The sequence below is a fragment of the Oncorhynchus masou genome, chromosome 5, assembly GCF_036934945.1.
Source record: "Oncorhynchus masou masou isolate Uvic2021 chromosome 5, UVic_Omas_1.1, whole genome shotgun sequence".
In the NCBI taxonomy this organism is placed as follows: Eukaryota; Metazoa; Chordata; class Actinopteri; order Salmoniformes; family Salmonidae; genus Oncorhynchus; species Oncorhynchus masou.
The window spans coordinates 15,743,549-15,764,002 of record NC_088216.1 but is presented as its reverse complement, the minus strand read 5'-3'; the positions used below and the strand labels follow the sequence as shown (position 1 = coordinate 15,764,002).

At 40.8% G+C, this 20,454-nt stretch overlaps 1 pseudogene; it reads right to left on the bottom strand.

Annotated features, from left to right (window-relative positions):
- Positions 1-5,525: 5,525 nt before the first annotated feature.
- LOC135534777 (zinc finger protein 135-like) lies at positions 5,526-9,772 on the bottom strand (annotated as a pseudogene).
- Between the last annotated feature and the right edge of the window lie 10,682 nt (positions 9,773-20,454).

Genomic DNA, 20,454 nt, shown 5'->3' with positions numbered 1-20,454 from the left:
CATTCATTTGCGAGGTAAGAACATTCCTTTGCAGGGTGAGAACATTCCTTTGCTGGGTAAGAACATTCCTTTGCTGGGTGAGACCATTCCTTTGCTGGGTGAGACCATTCCTTTGCTGGGTGAGAACATTCCTTTGCTGGGTGAGACCATTCCTTTGCTGGGTGAGAACATTCCTTTGCTGGGTGAGACCATTCCTTTGCTGGGTAAGAACATTCCTTTGCTGGGTGAGAACATTCCTTTGCTGGGTGAGAACATTCCTTTGCGAGGTAAGAACATTCCTTTGCTGGGTGAGAACATTCCTTTGCTGGGTAAGAACATTCCTTTGCGAGGTAAGAACATTCCTTTGCTGGGTGAGAACATTCCTTTGCTGGGTGAGAACATTCCTTTGCTGGGTGAGAACATTCCTTTGCTGGGTGAGAACATTCCTTTGCTGGGTGAGAACATTCCTTTGCGAGGTAAGAACATTCCTTTGCTGGGTGAGAACATTCCTTTGCTGGGTGAGAACATTCCTTTGCTGGGTGAGAACATTCCTTTGCGAGGTGTTGGGGAATAATCAGAATTAGTTGGGTAACATAGAAAGGATGTTTTATTTTCATGATATGCTTATGAGTTATTTCTCATAAGAATGTATTTTGTTGTACTATAGTGGTGACCATTGGCAGTTCTCTGTTCTCTGTCAGGACTAAGTTGCTTGGGCCGCAGTGAGGGGAGAGGTCAAGGTGTCATCATGTGTAAACATATCTTTTGCTCCACTGTGTCTGTGTGCCAGTCACTCCCTACTTTTCCCATCGGGGAGAGGAGGATGGCAGTGTCTGGAATCATTCTATGCTCCCTCTATCTTAACCTATAGCCTCATTCTCCTCTCCGTGAGCTTGTCCAGGATTGGTTGTATTTAGAATTGGTTGTATTTAAATGACAATTTGTTATATATCATAGGGTGGGGGTAATGTCTTGGTACCATTTTGTACCAAGGACAAAATAAGAGCTTTGTTTAGGAGACCAAACTGAACGATCATTTATAGCCAACTCTGTCTGGCTAGGGGATACTCCTCTCTGAAGTAAAGTCTTTCTTTGTGTAAGTTCCTGGGACCTGTGGACTGTCATGTCGTCTAGGGGGGGTGGATCTTCGCTATAAAAGATCCCATTTGCCATTATGTTGGGACTCTCAACTTTTCATTAGAGATACTGAACTGTTGAAAGTCAAAATGCTATTGCAATGTGGAAGGGACTCTCAGAGAATTCATTGATAGACACTGAATTGATCTGAGAGTCACAGGGTTTGTGGTAGAGCTCATATAATTAAAGATGGACTTTGATAACTAAATCTGACTTGTGTGTGTGGTTTGCTCCCATGATTTGGTAAATAGAGGAAATTTCCACGTCAGAGGTGAGAACATTCCTTTGCGAGGTTAGAACATTCCTTTGCTTGGTAAGAACATTCCTTTGCTTGGTAAGAACATTCCTTTGCTTGGTAAGAACATTCCTTTGCTTGGTAAGAACATTCCTTTGCTTGGTAAGAACATTCCTTTGCTGGGTGAGAACATTCCTTTGCTGGGTGAGAACATTCCTTTGTTAGGTGATAATCGATAGTGATTCAAAGTGGTTGGAAGTTTTTCACAAAACTTCAAAGACATTAACAAACTTCATCAAAAACCTACGAATGCTGTTTGCAGCCTATGGATTGTGCAATGGAATTGTCTCTGATAATGGACCACAGCTGGTCTCTTCTGCTTTCAAACAATTCCTAAAAAACTACAGAATCAAGCAGACCCTTCCTGCTTACCATCCTGCCTCGATTGGTGCAGCAGAAAGGTCAGTCCAGATACTCAAGCGAGCCCTGATAAAAAATGTTTGAGGACAACAGACAATATACTGTCTTTCTCAAGCATCGCTGAGCCAATGTTCCGCAGGACCCCCCACAGAGTCACATGTCAGACCCCTGCTGAGCTCTTCCTGAAGCGCCAGATCCGAACACGCCTCAACCTACTCCGACCTGACTTAGCTAAAACAGTGGAAGAAAAACATGCCAAACAAAAGAAACACCATGACCATGGTAGACTACACCTTCGAGTTTTCCAGGAGGAAGAACAAGTGCGACAGGGAAAGAGAAATGGATTCAGGCGACAGTAATCTGGAGACTGGGACCTGTGACTTACCTCATTCAGGACGGAAAGAGAAAACATTTAAATCACTGTGTAGATTTATTGTTAGGCCCCATTAAATAAAGCTGATTATATTGTTATTTAATGTTATTTAATACATGGAGCGTACTAAGTGAAATCAAGTCCAGCAAATACTGAGAGATGGTTTAACCCCAAATCATTTTCATGAAAAATTATACTGCATTTTACAAAACATTTGACTAAAAACTACAACAATTACAATGTATTTTGCATGATGTGTATGAAGGGCCCGATTCAATATTGAGATATGTTGACGTAACATGGACTTAAGTCAATAAAATGTGGACATTAGGCAATATTTTTGGACTCTCGTCGATGTTAGGTTCTCAAGTCTGAATAGGGTTCGAAGTGTGGGTGTACAGTGGGGCAGAAAAGTATTTAGTCAGCCACCAATTGCGCAAGTTCTCCCACTTTAAAATATGAGAGAGGCCTGTAATTTTCATCATAGGTACACTTCAACTATTACGGACAAAATGAGAAAAGAAAATCCAGAAAATCACATTGTAGGATTTTTAATGAATTTATTTGCAAATTATGGTGGAAAATAGTATTTGGTCACCTACAAACAAGCAAGATTTCTGGCTCTCACAGACCTGTAACTTCTTCTTTAAGAGGCTCCTCTGTCCTCCACTCATTACCTGTATTAATGGCACCTGTTTGAACTTGTTTTCAGTATAATAGACACCTGTCCACAACCTCAAACAGTCACACTCCAAACTCCACTATGGCCAAGACCAAAGAGCTGTCAAAGGACACAAAAAACTAAATTATAGACCTGCACCAGGCTGGGAAGACTGAATCTGCAATAGGTAAACAGCTTGGTTTGAAGAAATCAACTGTGGGAGCAATTATTAGGAAATGGAAGACATACAAGACCACTGATAATCTCCCTCGATCTGGGGCTCCACGCAAGATCTCACCCTGTGGGGTCAAAATGATCATAAGAACAGTGAGCAAAAATCCCAGAACCTCACGGGGGACCTAGTGAATGACCCGCAGAGAGCTGGGACCAAAGTAACAAAGCCTACCATCAGTAACACACTATGCCGCCAGGGACTCAAATCCTGCAGTGCCAGACGTGTCCCCCTGCTAAAACCAGTACATGTCCAGACCCGTCTGAAGTTTGCTAGAGAGTATTTGGATGATCCAGAAGAAGATTGGGAGAATGTCATATGGTCAGATGAAACAAAAATATAACTTTTTGGTAAAAACTCAACTCGTCGTGTTTGGAGGACAAAGAATGCTGAGTTGCATCATAAGAATACCATACCTACTGTGAAGCATGGGGTGGAAACATCATGCTTTGGGGCTGTTTTCTGCAAAGGGAACATTCAACAACACCCCTTTCAAGAATAATCCTGTAAGTCTGCTTTCGTCTACTTTTACCTGACAGCAACTTGGGAAAGAGTTCAATTTGAGTCCAAATGTTCTCAAGGCTATTGTTGCATCTCCCTTCCTGCAGCCATAGAAACATAAAGAGAGACAACAAACACACTTTATAACTGTTGAAAAACTACACCTGTTACTTCAATTAAGCAGGAAAAATCAGTTATTATAGCAGATGTGTAGCACTGTAAGATACATGTTTCTGTTGTTTTAAACCTGTTTTATTCTCAGGACCAGGACTACAACACTGAGTATTGGGACCCAGGACAACAACATATCCTGGTCTCTATTCTCAGGACCATCACTATAACACTGAGTATTGGGACCCAGGACAACAACATATCCTGGTCTCTATTCTCAGGACCATCACTATAACACTGAGTAGTGGGACCCAGGACAACAACATATCCTGGTCTCTATTCTCAGGACCAGTACTATAACACTGAGTATTGGGACCCAGGACAACAACATATCCTGGTCTCTATTCTCAGGACCATCACTATAACACTGAGTATTGGGACCCAGGACAACAACATATCCTGGTCTCTATTCTCAGGACCATCACTATAACACTGAGTAGTGGGACCCAGGACAACAACATATCCTGGTCTCTATTCTCAGGACCAGGACTATAACACTGAGTAGTGGGACCCAGGACAACAACATATCCTGGTCTCTATTCTCAGGACCATCACTATAACACTGAGTAGTGGGACCCAGGCCAACAACATATCCTGGTCTCTATTCTCAGGACCATCACTATAACACTGAGTATTGGGACCCAGGCCAACAACATATCCTGGTCTCTATTCTCAGGACCATCACTATAACACTGGGTATTGGGACCCAGGACAACAACATATCCTGGTCTCTATTCTCAGGACCATCACTATAACACTGAGTAGTGGGACCCAGGCCAACAACATATCCTGGTCTCTATTCTCAGGACCATCACTATAACACTGAGTATTGGGACCCAGGCCAACAACATATCCTGGTCTCTATTCTCAGGACCATCACTATAACACTGAGTAGTGGGACCCAGGACAACAACATATCCTGGTCTCTTCTACAGAATATTTAAAAAATGAATATGCAATCAGCAATGTAAAACAAAACAAGAAAACATGAAACCACATTCCAGGTAATGTTTTACAATATTTTCATACATGTCAGGGTTTGGCCAGGGTTGTTCCGGTTTTTGGTCACTAGATGCCCCCATTGTGCTTTTTGACCTTTTGTTTTCCCTTGTTCCCTGTTATTATTTGCACCTGTGCCTCGTTTCCCCTGATTGTATTTAAACCCTTAGTTTTCCTCAGTTCTTTGCTCTGTGTTTGTATGTTAGCACCCAGCCCTAGTATGCTGTGAACTTTTGTTGCTTCCGTTGGACTCGCTTGTGGAATTATGTTTTTTAATTATTTTTGAGTATCTTTTCAGGCTTTTTCATGCTATACCTACCACCTTGTGGATTTACCTTTTTGTCTTGGAGGATTACCTTGGTTCTCGTGGAATTCCTTTTGACGTTGTGGACTTATGTTTGCCTGAAGGACTTTCCTTTTTTACTTTATTAAATGCACTGTCTCAAGTACTGCTGTGTCTGCCTCATCTTCTGGGTTCTGCCGACTATTCGTGGCTCAGTAGGTTAAGTGACTGTTTCTCACTCCAGAGACCTGGGTTTGTAACCGGGTCCTGACAATACAAACATTTGTTCCACGTAACAACTCACCAAAAAGAAGTAGAATGGTAATGTATAGGACATTGTGCTGGAATTGTATTTCTGAAGAGACTGCTCGCTCTTCTCTCACTCGGTTTTGGTTCATGCAGGTGACTGTGACCCTCAGACCAATTGGCAGAACATCTTTTAGGACCAAATGATTTATACAAGAGGCCAATGATCCTCATTCAAAATTATTATAGATTTTAAAAACATTGTGATAAGCAGACATTGTTGAGCAGATAATGGATGTAATTTATTTTTCTATTGAATAAATGAATACACACCTTGTATTGTTGAAACATTCTTCATTAAAGTTATTTAATGGATAATAGGAGATATAGAAATAAGATACAGCTCTGAACACTCCTACTCCAAGCCACTTGATACACATGGATCCAGAGATGCATATTATGCTACACAGGTTACCAGACTTAGTAAAGTGTTAGAATGGGAGATGGATGACTCTTTACAAGATGTTTTCTATGTAAACTTTATTTAGGGATCTGGAACTGGTGCCTGAGAGAAGGGAGATGAAAGACAACATGTTTGTGTTTTCTGGTGGTTTTTCAGTGACCCTGAATGAGCAAAGCTCTTTCCACATAGACAGGAGTAAGGTTTCTCTCCAGTGTGTATTCGCTGGTGTGTTGTCAGATTGAAATCTAGAGCAAAACTCTTCCCACATTGATCACAGCTATAAGGCTTCACTCCTGTGTGTATGCATTGGTGTTTAGTCAGGGATCCTGAATGATTGAAACTCTTCCCACATTGATCACAGCTATAAGGTCTCTTTCCTGTGTGTATGCGTTGTTGTTTAATCAGGGATCCTGAATGATTGAAGCTCTTCCCACACTGATCATAGCTATAAGGCTTCACTCCTGTGTGGATGTGTTGGTGTGCAGTCAGGTCTCCTGATCAACTGAAGTATTTCCCACAATCAAAGCAGGTGTAAGTCCTCTCCCTTGTATGAATTCTCTGATTAGATTTTAAATGCAACAAAACTCTTACCACTCTGAGAGCAGTGGTATGGTTTCTCTCCATTGTGAATATGCTCATGAATCATCAATTCCTTCTGTTTAGCAAAACTCTTCCCACAGTCAAAGCAACAGTGGTGAGGTTTCTTCCGTATACCTCTATGCTGTTGTTTCTTGAGGTGTTCTGATTTGGAGAGACTCTTCTCTTCGTCAGCATCATGATGTTGTTGAAGCTCCCCAGATGATAAGCCCCTTCCACTGAGAGAGCAACGATTTGGGCTGCCCCCTGTGAAAAAAAGACATTGAATAACTACGTTTTGCAAATATGGATCCATAAACAGATGTCTATGAAAGACTGCCTTTTGGGTCCCCTTGACATTTTTCCTGTAATAATTGCATGCTAATATTGCATTTTAAAACTGTAATATTCAATAAAGTACCATTTAATACAGAACACATGGAGAATTCAATTAATCTGATTTTTTGGGGGGGGAAACTAAAGTGACACAAATCAGCATTTTGAAAGGTCCCTCCGTCAACCCTGTGTAACTTCTAGAAAGATTTTAACCCATCTAATACAATAATTACTCCAAGTTTTACCATCATTGAGTAAAGTTACAAGCGCATAATAATATGATTATTGTGAAGTCAATTAGTATACGAGTTTAATTTAATCGTTGACATGCTTGGAAAGTAGAACAATTTCCCTAATAAACCTGTTTACATGGACACATCTGAAATCAGGCTGCTCTGATGGGACTTTGATAAATAAATAAAAATTGCTATCAAAATAAAGGTTCTGTAAAAGCAATCATGTTTTTTTAAGCATATTTAATTCTGAGTTATTACAAATGTAGTTTGTATGTGAAAACTATTTCTAAGCAGCATACTTTTAGTTTTTCCTGAACTCACTGCCCTCGGCCAAAAGATGTTAGCTGGCGCTGCTTGTGTTAGCACATACACAGATTAAATACACCTCTATAACTCTGATTAAAGTGTTTACATGTTCTAATCAATCTAAAGATTGAAAACCAGGTGTTTATTAAAGGTGTATGCTTACTTCTGTTATGACCTTACACCAATTAAGATCAGCAGAGTACGATGTTTACATGACTAATGACACTCAGTCTACTGCCATAATCAGTTTAATAGGAAATGATTAGTGTGCATGTAAAGCCCTAGTTATTTGGTTACTTTGACAGTCATTTCTGAACATGATTTATTTCATGTGATTAGTGATTCATTTACATCTGTCCCTCATTTTAAGGTCAACTTACATGAACAGTTAAGGTCTGTTACATGAACTGAACTCTTGTTTTAATATGGTGAAACTATTCTTTAAAAAAAAGGTTATCAAAAGAAACACTGAACATCTAATAGTCAAATCAGAGTAAAAGCAGGTGAGCTGGTTCTACCCTTATCAATTTACTGCTGTTTTGTGGTGAGCATCTCAACCCTTCTATCCAGACAGACATGCTAGAGATGTTTTAACAATAACTTTTTATGTTAAGACTGCATTTAATTACTACTTCCTGTTGCACAATACTAGCTTCCATTCCCCCTGTCACAAGCAGATTTATGGCTGGTTTAAAGGGCTATTTTACCCATGTAGTGTTTTTGTTGTTTTCAGTAGTCCCCTGTTACGGTCAACCCGGTTACTTTATTTGGTACATTGGCTCTGACTATAGTATTTATATTTCATTAAGCCTCTTGAGATGGCAAAACATGTATTTTATTAAGTTGAACATGTGATTTTTATGACAGAATGTTAAAATGTGAAATCAAACTTTTTTTTTGGTACACTTCTTAAAATTGGGTGGAACGACCAGATATTTTCACCAATACATAATTAATTCATTAATTGTTGCAGAAGCAGACTGTAGTCTCATCCACACGCCATGGTTCTTACTTAATGAAATCACATCTCCATATTCCTCTTCTCTTCTCCTCTCTCAGTTCCACTCTGCCCTGGTGTTTTCCTGCAGGCAACCAGACCCAGCAGTAAAGTACAGGGAGACATTAGACCTGGGGACTCCTGGAGGGTGAAGGGGAAGGCCTAGATTTGTCCTGTTGGAAGTATTCAACATAGATTAACATTAAACCAAATATTGTATTAATTTAGTCTAAACTCTGATTTGGGTGCATCCCTCGAACATCTCCCTTTTCCTCAAATGTTCAATTGTACACTACTTCCCACAAATCTAAGAGCATTAGATTGGTGGAGGAATGGGCGAGTTTCCACCATATATCTCATACCTTTCATTTCCTTTCAAACAGCGATGAAGAGGTGAAGCAAGAGGGATAACTGGGCCCAAAATCTGGCTTCTGCCTTTTTTGATCGAATATACATTTCGTAACGATTAGGTTGTTAGGAGTGTATTGATAAAAATAGGACACTTTATATGGTAGTAGTGACTTGTCGTCACTCGTTACCGCAAACAAAGCCATAAAACACGCCCATTTCTACCATTGATCTTATTAACAAAACTTCTAACTTTATGCCTGATAATGGTCCCACCTGATCTTATTGTGAATTTTCCAGTACTTATGTGGCAATGATTTAAATGTTTTATTTTTTAACCCTAACCTTAACACCACTTCTAGCTTTACGTCGAACCTTAAATAAATAAAAATGCGATATAGACATTTGTGGCTGTGGAAACACGCATGTCTGCCCTCTCATTGGCTATAATGTTCCCACATGATCTTGCCTCTTTGCCGATTGCCTTCCATTTTTAAAGACATTTTATTTTCTTTGTTTGAGCGGACACTTGAGTATCTGGTCAAATAATGGACAATGTGTTCGAAATCAGTGAATGAATGTGAACACTTTGTGGAGGAAGGAGAGATTATTTGGTCATAGTCACATATTCCTAAACATGATATAGTAGTAGGCTACTTTGACGAAGAAGAAAAAAATAGAGATAATTCGTTCATAATCACAGATTCCAAAACATGATATAGTAGCAGGCTACTTTGAAGAAGAAAAAAAATCCCAACAAGTTGTCCCGTCATGCTTTTTTGGTCGAAACGTTTAAACCCAACACAGGAATGTGGAGGATCAAAGACGATTAAAACTAGGACGATACATTTTGCACAACACAGCAGGCCTTTACTGTTAAAGCCAGACTTACCCGATCCATTGTGGAAGCTATTATTTCTTTGTATGGAATGAAATATTGTTGGCTACAGTACAGTAGACTACTTTGTTGTAGTGTAGAGATAATGACTAGGGAGTTGCGGAGAGAAAATTAGATTCCCAAGGCTGCAAATGATGCGTCCCTAGACCAGAGCAATCAAACATCTACTTCAATATCAACACGGAATTAAGTTCAAACAAATAAACGTTTCATGTATCCTAATATTTCTTCAGAAAGTTCCTGGATAACATTATAGGTGATCTATAAAAGTCGAGTAAAGTCAAAACGTTAAGAATCTTGTTGTTTGTTATCGTTGCCTTGCCTGGCAGTAACTTGGAACACATGAGCAAAGAGGGAGTATCTGAATAGGCCTCTCGTGAGGGGGTGTCTAAGAAGGACTATTTTCGGTCTTTGGCTGCTGATATAATGGCAGCTGCTGTACACGACCAGCACAGACAGGACAAAGAGCTGTTTTTGCAAGTCTTTGCAATGGGTGCATCAAACCTAATTCACAAGTAATTATCCGGTCAAAAATAAACTTAAATCCAGTGGTGAACAAAGTACCCAATTGTCATACTTGAGTAAAGTAAAGGTACCATAATAGAAAATGACAAGTCCAAGTGATAGTCACCTGGTAAAATTCTACTTGAGTAAAATTCTAAAAGTATTTGGTTTTAAATATACTTATGTATCAAAATAAATGTAATTGCTCAAATATACTCAAGTATTAAAAGTAAAAGTATGAATAATTAAAATTGCCTTATACTTAGCAAATCAGACAGCACAATTTTCTTTTTTTCTTTTTATTTACGGTTAGGCAGTGGCACACTCCAACCCTCAGACTTAATTTAGAAACAACACATTTGTGTTTAGTGAGTCCGCCAGATCAGAGGAAGTAGGGATGACCAGGGATGTTCTGTTGATAAGTGTGTGAATTGAACCATTTTCGGTCATGCTAAGCATTCAAAATGTAATGAGTACTTTTGAGTGTCAGGGAAAATGTATGGAGTAAAAGGTATATCATTTTCTTTGGGAATGTAGTGAAGTAAAAGTTGTCAAATATTTAAATACTTAAGTAAAGTACAGATTCCCACCAAAAAACTACATAAGTAAAAATACTTTAAAGTACTGCTTAAGTATTTTACACCACTGCGTAAGTCTTTCTTCTAAACTAAATTACAGCCAAATGTATTGTATTTATAACTAACTCCCTTCTGTCTATGTATATAACTTGTATACAATAAAACATAACAATAAACAAAATGCTTTATCGCTACAATAAAGCTAATGTTGGAGAACGAATGACAAGCTCATCGCTGCTGCCTGGATGCTTTCACGTTTCCCTCATCTGGGTTTCTTGTTGTGTTAGAGGAATTTAATTCCTATATGTTCATTAACCAATTCAATTGTAACAAAGCAAAACACTTTGTCCGTTTCTAAGAATTTGTAAGGTTCTTATTTGCATAAAATAGACAAAGATCAGCCTCAAAATTAAACAGTAGCGTTTATTCCCGAGAGCTCTGGTCACAATACCATGTACATTGGTTTATATACCTCACATTTCATCATAAATGTCCCTCCTCCTCTCAGATACAATGGCAATATAGTTCACAAGCCTTCTCACATTGTTTAATTTGATACTCCCCATCCCGGATCCGGGATCGTGTATAAAGCCTCAGGCTCATTAGCATAACGCAACGTTAACGATTTCTGAAAATCGCAAATAAAATGAAAAGAATGCGCCTGCTCTCAAGCTTAGCCTTTTCTTAACAACACTGTCATCTCAGATTTTCAAAATATGCTTTTGAACCATTACAAATCACTAATTTGTGTAAGAGTATGCAAAGCTAGCTTAGCATTTTGAGTAGCATTTAGCACGCAACATTTTCACAAAAACCAGATAACCAAATAAATAAAATCATTTACCTTTGAAGAGCTTCGGATGTTTTCAATGAGGAGACTCTCAGTTACATAGCAAATGTTCAGTTTTTCAAATGTTCAGCCTGCTTCGCATGGAAAAATACCAGCAGCTGAAAAAGACGCACCAATTTCGACGGAGGACACCGGGCGGACACCTGGAAAATGTAGTCTCTTATGGTCAATCTTCCAATGATATGCCTACAAATACGTCACAATGCTGCAGACACCTTGGGGAAACGACAGAAAGGGCAGGCTCATTCCTCTCGCATTCACAGCCATATAAGGAGACAATGGAAAACGGAGCCTCAAAAATCCTGCTGGTTTCCTGGATGCCGTTTCATCTTGGTTTTGCCTGTAGCTCCCGTTCTAGGGCACGCACAGATAATATCTTTGCAGTTCTGGAAACGTCAGAGTGTTTTCTTTCCAAAGCTATCAATTATATGCATAGTCAAGCATCTTCTTGTGACAAAATATTGCGCTTAAAATGGGCACGTCTTTTTATCCAAAAATGAAATAGCGCCCCCATAGCATCAAGAGGTTTTAAAAGGTGGCAGACAATCTACTACAAGCCCAAGCTCTCTCAGAATGTCCTGTAATGAACACAGCATTCCAGCCGGTCTGACGATAGCTCTGCTCGTTTCTAACAAGGAACAGAAAGTCCTTGTTCTAATTCTTGACTAAAACTACACACCTAATATTCAGTATTATGATTATAAAAAGATTAATACATTCATACATTAACAGAGTAGTACTCTGTTTAGTTATAATTCTAAGATAAATGTATACATCATTTAGTCATTATTCATGAAAATCCCATAACATGTTGTTAGCAAGCAAATGGACAAGCAGTAGTCTGCTGCAGTAGCCAGACTACACGAATTAGCAACATTTTATTTTTACACTGCAAAAATATTTGAGAACAGTCAGCCCTCGAATGCTAGCTAACGAACGTTAGTTGATTGCAACCGCAGCCCGTCTGGTGTTCAACCTTCCCAAGTTCTCTCACGTCACCCCGCTCCTCCGCTCTCTCCACTGGCTTCCAGTTGAAGCTCGCATCCGCTACAAGACCATGGTGCTTGCCTACGGAGCTGTGAGGGGAACGGCACCGCAGTACCTCCAGGCTCTGATCAGGCCCTACACCCAAGCAAGGGCACTGCGTTCATCCACCTCTGGCCTGCTCGCCTCCCTACCATTGAGGAAGTACAGTTCCCGCTCAGCCCAGTCAAAACTGTTCGCTGCTCTGGCCCCCCAATGGTGGAACAAACTCCCTCACGACGCCAGGACAGCGGAGTCAATCACCACCTTCCGGAGACACCTGAAACCCCACCTCTTCAAGGAATACCTAGGATAGGATAAGTAATCCTTCTCACCCCCCCCCTTAATGACTTAGATGCACTATTGTAAAGTGGCTGTTCCACTGGATGTCAGAAGGTGAATTCACCAATTTGTAAGTCGCTCTGGATAAGAGCGTCTGCTAAATGACTTAAATGTAATGTAAAATGTAACATTGACACTGTCTGTGTGCTGACAACAGGTTTAACTAACATTATTTGATTGTAGCATTAACATTGTCTGTGTGCTAACTACAGGTTTAAGGAACGTTAGTTTATTGTAACATTGACACTGTGTGTGTGGACTACAGGTTTAACGAATGTTAGTTTATTGTAACATTGACATTGTCTGTGTAGACTACAGGTTTAACAAACGTTAGTTTATTGTAACATTGACACTGTGTGTGTGGACTACAGGTTTAACGAACGTTAGTTGATTGTAACATTGACACTGTGTGTGTGGACTACAGGTTTAACAAACGTTAGTTGATTGTAACATTGACATTGTCTGTGTGGACTACAGGTTTAACGAACGTTAGTTTATTGTAACATTGACACTGTGTGTGTGGACTACAGGTTTAACGAACGTTAGTTTATTGTAACATTGACACTGTGTGTGTGGACTACAGGTTTAATGAACGTTAGTTTATTGTAACATTGACACTGTGTGTGTGGACTACAGGTTTAACGAACGTTAGTTTATTGTAACATTGACACTGTCTGTGTGGACTACAGGTTTAACGAACGTTAGTTTATTGTAACATTGACAGTGTGTGTGTGTGGACTACAGGTTTAACGAACGTTAGTTTATTGTAACATTGACACTGTGTGTGTGGAATACAGGTTTAACGAACGTTAGTTTATTGTAACATTGACATTGTCTGTGTGGACTACAGGTTTAACGAACGTTAGTTTATTGTAACATTGACACTGTGTGTGTGGACTACAGGTTTAACGAACGTTAGTTTATTGTAACATTGACACTGTGTGTGTGGAATGCAGGTTTAACGAACGTTAGTTTATTGTAACATTGACACTGTGTGTGTGGACTGCAGGTTTAACGAACGTTAGTTTATTGTAACATTGACACTGTGTGTGTGGACTACAGGTTTAACGAACATTAGTTTATTGTAACATTGACACTGTGTGTGTGGACTACAGGTTTAACGAACGTTAGTTTATTGTAACATTGACACTGTGTGTGTGGAATACAGGTTTAACGAACGTTAGTTTATTGTAACATTGACACTGTGTGTGTGGACTACAGGTTTAACGAACGTTAGTTTATTGTAACATTGACACTGTGTGTGTGGACTACAGGTTTAACGAACGTTAGTTTATTGTAACATTGACACTGTGTGTGTGGACTACAGGTTTAACGAACGTTAGTTTATTGTAACATTGACACTGTGTGTGTGGACTACAGGTTTAACGAACGTTAGTTGATTGCAACATTGACATTGTCTGTGTGGACTACAGGTTTAACGAACGTTAGTTTATTGTAACATTGACACTGTGTGTGTGGACTACAGGTTTAACGAACGTTAGTTTATTGTAACATTGACACTGTGTGTGTGGACTACAGGTTTAACGAACGTTAGTTGATTGTAACATTGACACTGTGTGTGTGGACTACAGGTTTAACGAACGTTAGTTTATTGTAACATTGACACTGTGTGTGTGGACTACAGGTTTAACGAACGTTAGTTTATTGTAACATTGACACTGTGTGTGTGGACTACAGGTTTAACGAACGATAGTTTATTGTAACATTGACACTGTGTGTGTGGACTACAGGTTTAACGAACGTTAGTTGATTGCAACATTGACATTGTCTGTGTGGACTACAGGTTTAACGAACGTTAGTTTATTGTAACATTGACACTGTGTGTGTGGACTACAGGTTTAACGAACGTTAGTTTATTGTAACATTGACACTGTGTGTGTGGACTACAGGTTTAACGAACGTTAGTTGATTGTAACATTGACACTGTGTGTGTGGACTACAGGTTTAACGAACGTTAGTTTATTGTAACATTGACACTGTGTGTGTAGACTACAGGTTTAACAAACGTTAGTTGATTGCAACATTGACATTGTTTGTGTGGACTACAGGTTTAACGAACATTAGTTTATTGTAACATTGACACTGTGTGTGTGGACTACAGGTTTAACGAACGTTAGTTTATTGTAACATTGACACTGTGTGTGTGCTAACTACAGGTTTAACGAACGTTAGTTTATTGTAACATTGACACTGTGTGTGTGGACTACAGGTTTAACGAACGTTAGTTTATTGTAACATTGACACTGTGTGTGTGCTAACTACAGGTTTAACGAACGTTAGTTTATTGTAACATTGACACTGTGTGTGTGCTAACTACAGGTTTAACGAACGTTCGTTTATTGTAACATTGACACTGTGTGTGTGCTAACTACATGTTTAACGAATGTTAGTTTATTGTAAAATTGACACTGTGTGTGTGCTAACTACAGGTTTAACGAACGTTAGTTTATTGTAACATTGACACTGTGTGTGTGCTAACTACATGTTTAACGAACGTTAGTTTATTGTAACATTGACACTGTGTGTGGACTACAGGTTTAACGAACGTTAGTTTATTGTAACATTGACACTGTGTGTGTGCTGACTACAGGTTTGGAGGCCACTCCACAGATGAACCCTCTAAATCAAATCAAATGTATTTGTCACATACACATGGTTAGCAGATGTTATTGGTCACATACACATGGTTAGCAGATGTTATTGGTCACATACACATGGTTAGCAGATGTTAATGGTCACATACACATGGTTAGCAGATGTTAATGGTCACATACACATGGTTAGCAGATGTTAATGGTCACATACACATGGTTAGCAGATGTTAATGGTCACATACACATGGTTAGCAGATGTTAATGGTCACATACACATGGTTAGCAGATGTTATTGGTCACATACACATGGTTAGCAGATGTTAATGGTCACATACACATGGTTAGCAGATGTTAATGGTCACATACACATGGTTAGCAGATGTTAATGGTCACATACACATGGTTATCAGATGTTATTGGTCACATACACATGGTTACCAGATGTTAATGGTCACATACACATGGTTACCAGATGTTAATGGTCACATACACATGGTTATCAGATGTTAATGGTCACATACACATGGTTACCAGATGTTATTGGTCACATACACATGGTTAGCAGATGTTAATGGTCACATACACATGGTTATCAGATGTTAATGGTCACATACACATGGTTGTCAGATGTTATTGGTCACATACACATGGTTATCAGATGTTAATGGTCACATACACATGGTTATCAGATGTTAACGGTCACATACACATGGATAGCAGATTTTAATGGTCACATACACATGGTTAGCAGATGTTAATGGCCACATACACATGGTTAGCAGATGTTAATGGTCACATACACATGGTTAGCAGATGTTAATGGTCACATACACATGGTTAGCAGATGTTAATGGTCACATACACATGGTTAGCAGATGTTAATGCGAGTGTAGGGAAATGCTTGTGCTTCTAGTTCCAACAATGCAGTAATAACCAATGAGTAATCTAACCTAACAATTCCAAAACTACTACCTTATACACACAAGTGTAAAGGGATAAAGAATATGTACATAAAGATATATGAATGAGTGATGGTACAGACCGGCATAGGCAAGATGCAGTAGATGGTATCGAGTACAGTATATACATATGAGATGAGTAATGGAGGGTATGTGAGCGTTGGACTAGTAACCCGAAGGTTGCAAGTTCAAACCCCTGAGCTGACAAGGTACAAATCTGTTGTTCTGCCCCGGAACAGGCAGTTAACCCACTGTTCCTAGGCCATCATTGAAAATAAGAATTTGTTCTTAACTGACTTGCCTAGTAAAATAAAAAAATATCTAATGTTTCCTCATTAAGAACGTAGGCTTGTGGCACGCTCTTTGTTATTTATCTTCCGTATTGAACATACTACTTTCTGTCTTAAATATTATCGTTTATTTACATATTATGGTACCTCAGGTTTGAATAGAAATGCTTAACTTGTTTGGATGAAGTTTACTGGTAACTTTTTGGATTCCTTTGTCTGCATGTTGAACGAGTGGATTACTGAAATCAATGGCGCCAACTAAACAGACTTTTTGGGATATAAAGAAGGACTTTATCGAACAAAACGACCATTCATTGTGTAGTTGGGATCCTTGGGATTGCAAACAGAGGAAGATCTTCAAAGGTAAGTGATATATTTTATCGCTATTTGTGATTTTGTGACGCCTGTGCTGGTTTGAAAAATATGGTCGCTGTCCTCAGACAATCGAATGCTTTCGCCTTAAAGCCTATTGTAAATAGGACAACGCAGTTCGATTACCAAGATTCTAAGCTAAAGAATGGTGCAACACACTTGTATTTTCATGAATGTATAATATTCCGACTTTTGTATTTTGAATTTGACACTGTAGTTCCACTGGATGTTGTCGTAGGTGTCCCGCTAGCATTCCACAAGTTTCCCACAATAGGTTGGGTGAATTCTGTCCCATTCCTCCTGACAGAGCTGGTGGAACTGAGTCAGGTTTGTAGGCCTCCTTGCTCACACACGCTTTTTCATTTCAGTTCAGGGCTTTGTCATGGCCACTCCAATACCTTGACTTTGTTGTCTTAAGCCATTTTGCCACGACTTTGAAAGTATGTGTGGGGTCATTGTTCATTTGAAAGACCCATATGCAACCAAGCTTTAACTTCCTGACTGGTGTTTTGAGATGTTGCTTCAATATATCCACATAATTTTCCTCCTCATGATGTCAGCTATTTTGTGAAGTGCACCAGTCCCTCCTGCAGCAAAGCACCCCCACAACATGATGAGGCCTCCCATGTGCTTCACAGTTTGGGATGGTGTTCTTCGGCTTGCAAGCCTCCCCCTTTTTCCTCAAAACAAAACGATGGTCATTATGGCCAACAGTTCTATTTGTTTCATCAGACCAGAGGACATTTCTCAAAAAGTACGATTTTTGTCCCAATGTGCAGTTTTGAACCGTAGTCTGTTTTTTTATGGCGGTTTTGGAGCAGTGGCTTCTTCCTTGCTGAGTGACCTTTCAGGTTATGTCGATATAGGACTCGTTTTACTGTGGATATAGATACTTTTGTACATGTTTCCTCCAGCATCTTCACAAGGTTCTTTGCTGTTGTTCTTGGATTGATTTGCACTTTTCGCACCAAAGTATGTTCATTGCTAGGAGACAGAGCGCGTCTCCTTCCTGAACGGTATGACAGCTGCGTGGTCCCAAGTTTATACTTGCGTACTATTGTTGGTACAGATGAACGTGATACCTTCAGGCATTTGGAAATTGCTCCCAAGGATGAACCAGACTTGTGGAGGTCTACAATTTTTTTCCTGAGGTCTTGGCTGATTTCTTTAGATTTTTCCATGATGTCAAGCAAAGAGGCACTGAGTTTGAAGGTACATCCACAGGTATACCTCCAATTGACTCAAATGATGTCAAGTAACCTATCAGAAGCTTCTAAAGCCATGACATAATTTTCTGGAATTTTCCAAGCTGTTTAAATGCACAGTCAACTTAGTGTATGTAAACTTCTGACCCACTGGCATTGTGATATAGTGAATTATGAGTGAAATAATTTGTCTGTAAACAATTTAAATTACTTGAAGTCGGAAGTATACATAAAATCGTTTTTCAACCACTCCACAAATTTCTTGTTAACAAACTATAGTTTTGGAAAGTCGGTTAGGACATATTACTTTATGCATTTACTTTCCCAGACTCTTCTGCCACTCCCGGGGGGTCGTAAGCAGACAGGATAAAAGTGATGCTCACATGCCGGTCTGACAGAACTTTCGGGAGGAATGAAGAGTTGGGGAGAAGAGATATACTCCTCCCACCGGGGTCCATCCGGTAGCACTCAGAACATAACGAAAGAGCATGGAGCTCACCCACCCTCTTCATGGAGCTCACCAACCCTCTTCATGGAAGTTGCTTAATTGAAAGCCACCTTCATAGAGAGGTGTTCCAGGGAGGCAGACTCCAATGGTTCGAAAGACGACTTTGCCAAAGCTGCCAAGACCACATCCAGTTCCCAGTTCACCATTGAGCGCGTCCTAGCTGGACGCAGGCGACAAACCCCCTTCATAAACCTGGAGACCAAGGGATGGCGCCCCAATGGCCTGTCTATCCACCACACATGGCAGGCAGATATAGCGGCCAAATACCCTCTCAGTGTAGAGGCTGCTAAGCCTCCCCACGAGACTGCAGGCATTGGAGGACATACTGCACCCCGCATGACCTCAGTAGCATAGCCGCGTTGGTAAGGCGGCCAAGAGAGCAGAGGGACCCATATGTGGCTTACAAGTCCGCATCAAAGACCCTGGGGGTCCCGGCTTCAGTCACAGGTTCCGCTCGATAATCTCCTGGTCAGGGAGGACCATGGCAGCTATCATGGTGTCCATGGTCGGATACTCCCGGAGGCCAAGTGACACCATGCCCGCAACATAACTCCATGGTCCAGTCTCTGCTGTGAGTCAGAGAGCCCCCTGGAGAGACCCAACTCTTCTGCAAGGCCTTGCGGAACTCAGCAGAGATGGGGACAGATGGAAAGTCATCACTGTCCACCAGTTTGATGTCCAGTGCAGTGGCTCCCTGAGTGAATAGGCTTCGTGATGAAGCCCTGCTGAAGGCTTCTGATGACCTGTCAGCCTGGTAGCCCTGCCCACTGTGGTTAGGAGTACCAGCATTGTCCTCCAGGAACAGCCTATCACTGGCCAAAAGGTAAAAGAGGGGTCTCCTGACCCCTCCTGTCTCAGCCTTCAGTATTTATGCTGCAGTAGTTTATGTGTCGGGGGGCTGGGGTCAGTTTGTTATATCTGGAGTACTTCTCCTGTCCAATTCGGTGTCCTGTGTGAATCTAAGTGTGCGTTCTCTAATTCTCTCCTTCTCTCTCTCGGAGGACCTGAGCCCTAGGACCATGCCCCAGGACTACCTGACATGATGACTCCTTGCTGTCCCCAGTCCACCTGGCCGTGCTGCTGCTCCAGTTTCAACTGAACCGCGGCCCTAGGACCATGCCCCAGGACTACTTGACATGATGACTCCTTGCTGTCCCCAGTCCACCTGGCCGTGCTGCTGCTCCAGTTTCAACTGTTCTGCCTTATTATTATTCGACCATGCTGGTCATTTATGAACATTTGAACATCTTGGCCATGTTCTGTTATAATCTCTACCCGGCACAGCCAGAAGAGGACTGGCCACCCCACATAGCCTGGTTCCTCTCTAGGTTTCTTCCTAGGTTTTGGCTTTTCTAGGGAGTTTTTCCTAGCCACCGTGCTTCTACACCTGCATTGCTTGCTGTTTGGGGTTTTAGGCTGGGTTTCTGTACAGCACTTTGAGATATCAGCTGATGTACGAAGGGCTATATAAATAAATTTGATTTGATTTGATTTGATTTAAAAGCTGTCATTGCCATCGACACGATCATCCTCCTGACACAGGGCATGCCCCCTCTCAAGGTGGCAACATCGGTCCGACTCCTGCCCCCGTCCAGGCCTGGCAGCAGATGGGCACTGCCTGCGGTGGCTCTGGCCACACTTCCTGGGAGGGGTACTGGACCCAGTAGAGGGACTAACAGCTCGCTGGTACACCACTCCTGAGGGAGGGAACTCATCCCCAGCCTGAGCCCGAGCCTGGCCGACCAACTCGCGTATGGCCTCAACGCCTGCACCTGGTGTGATTGCTGAGAACACCACACAAAACAGGCATC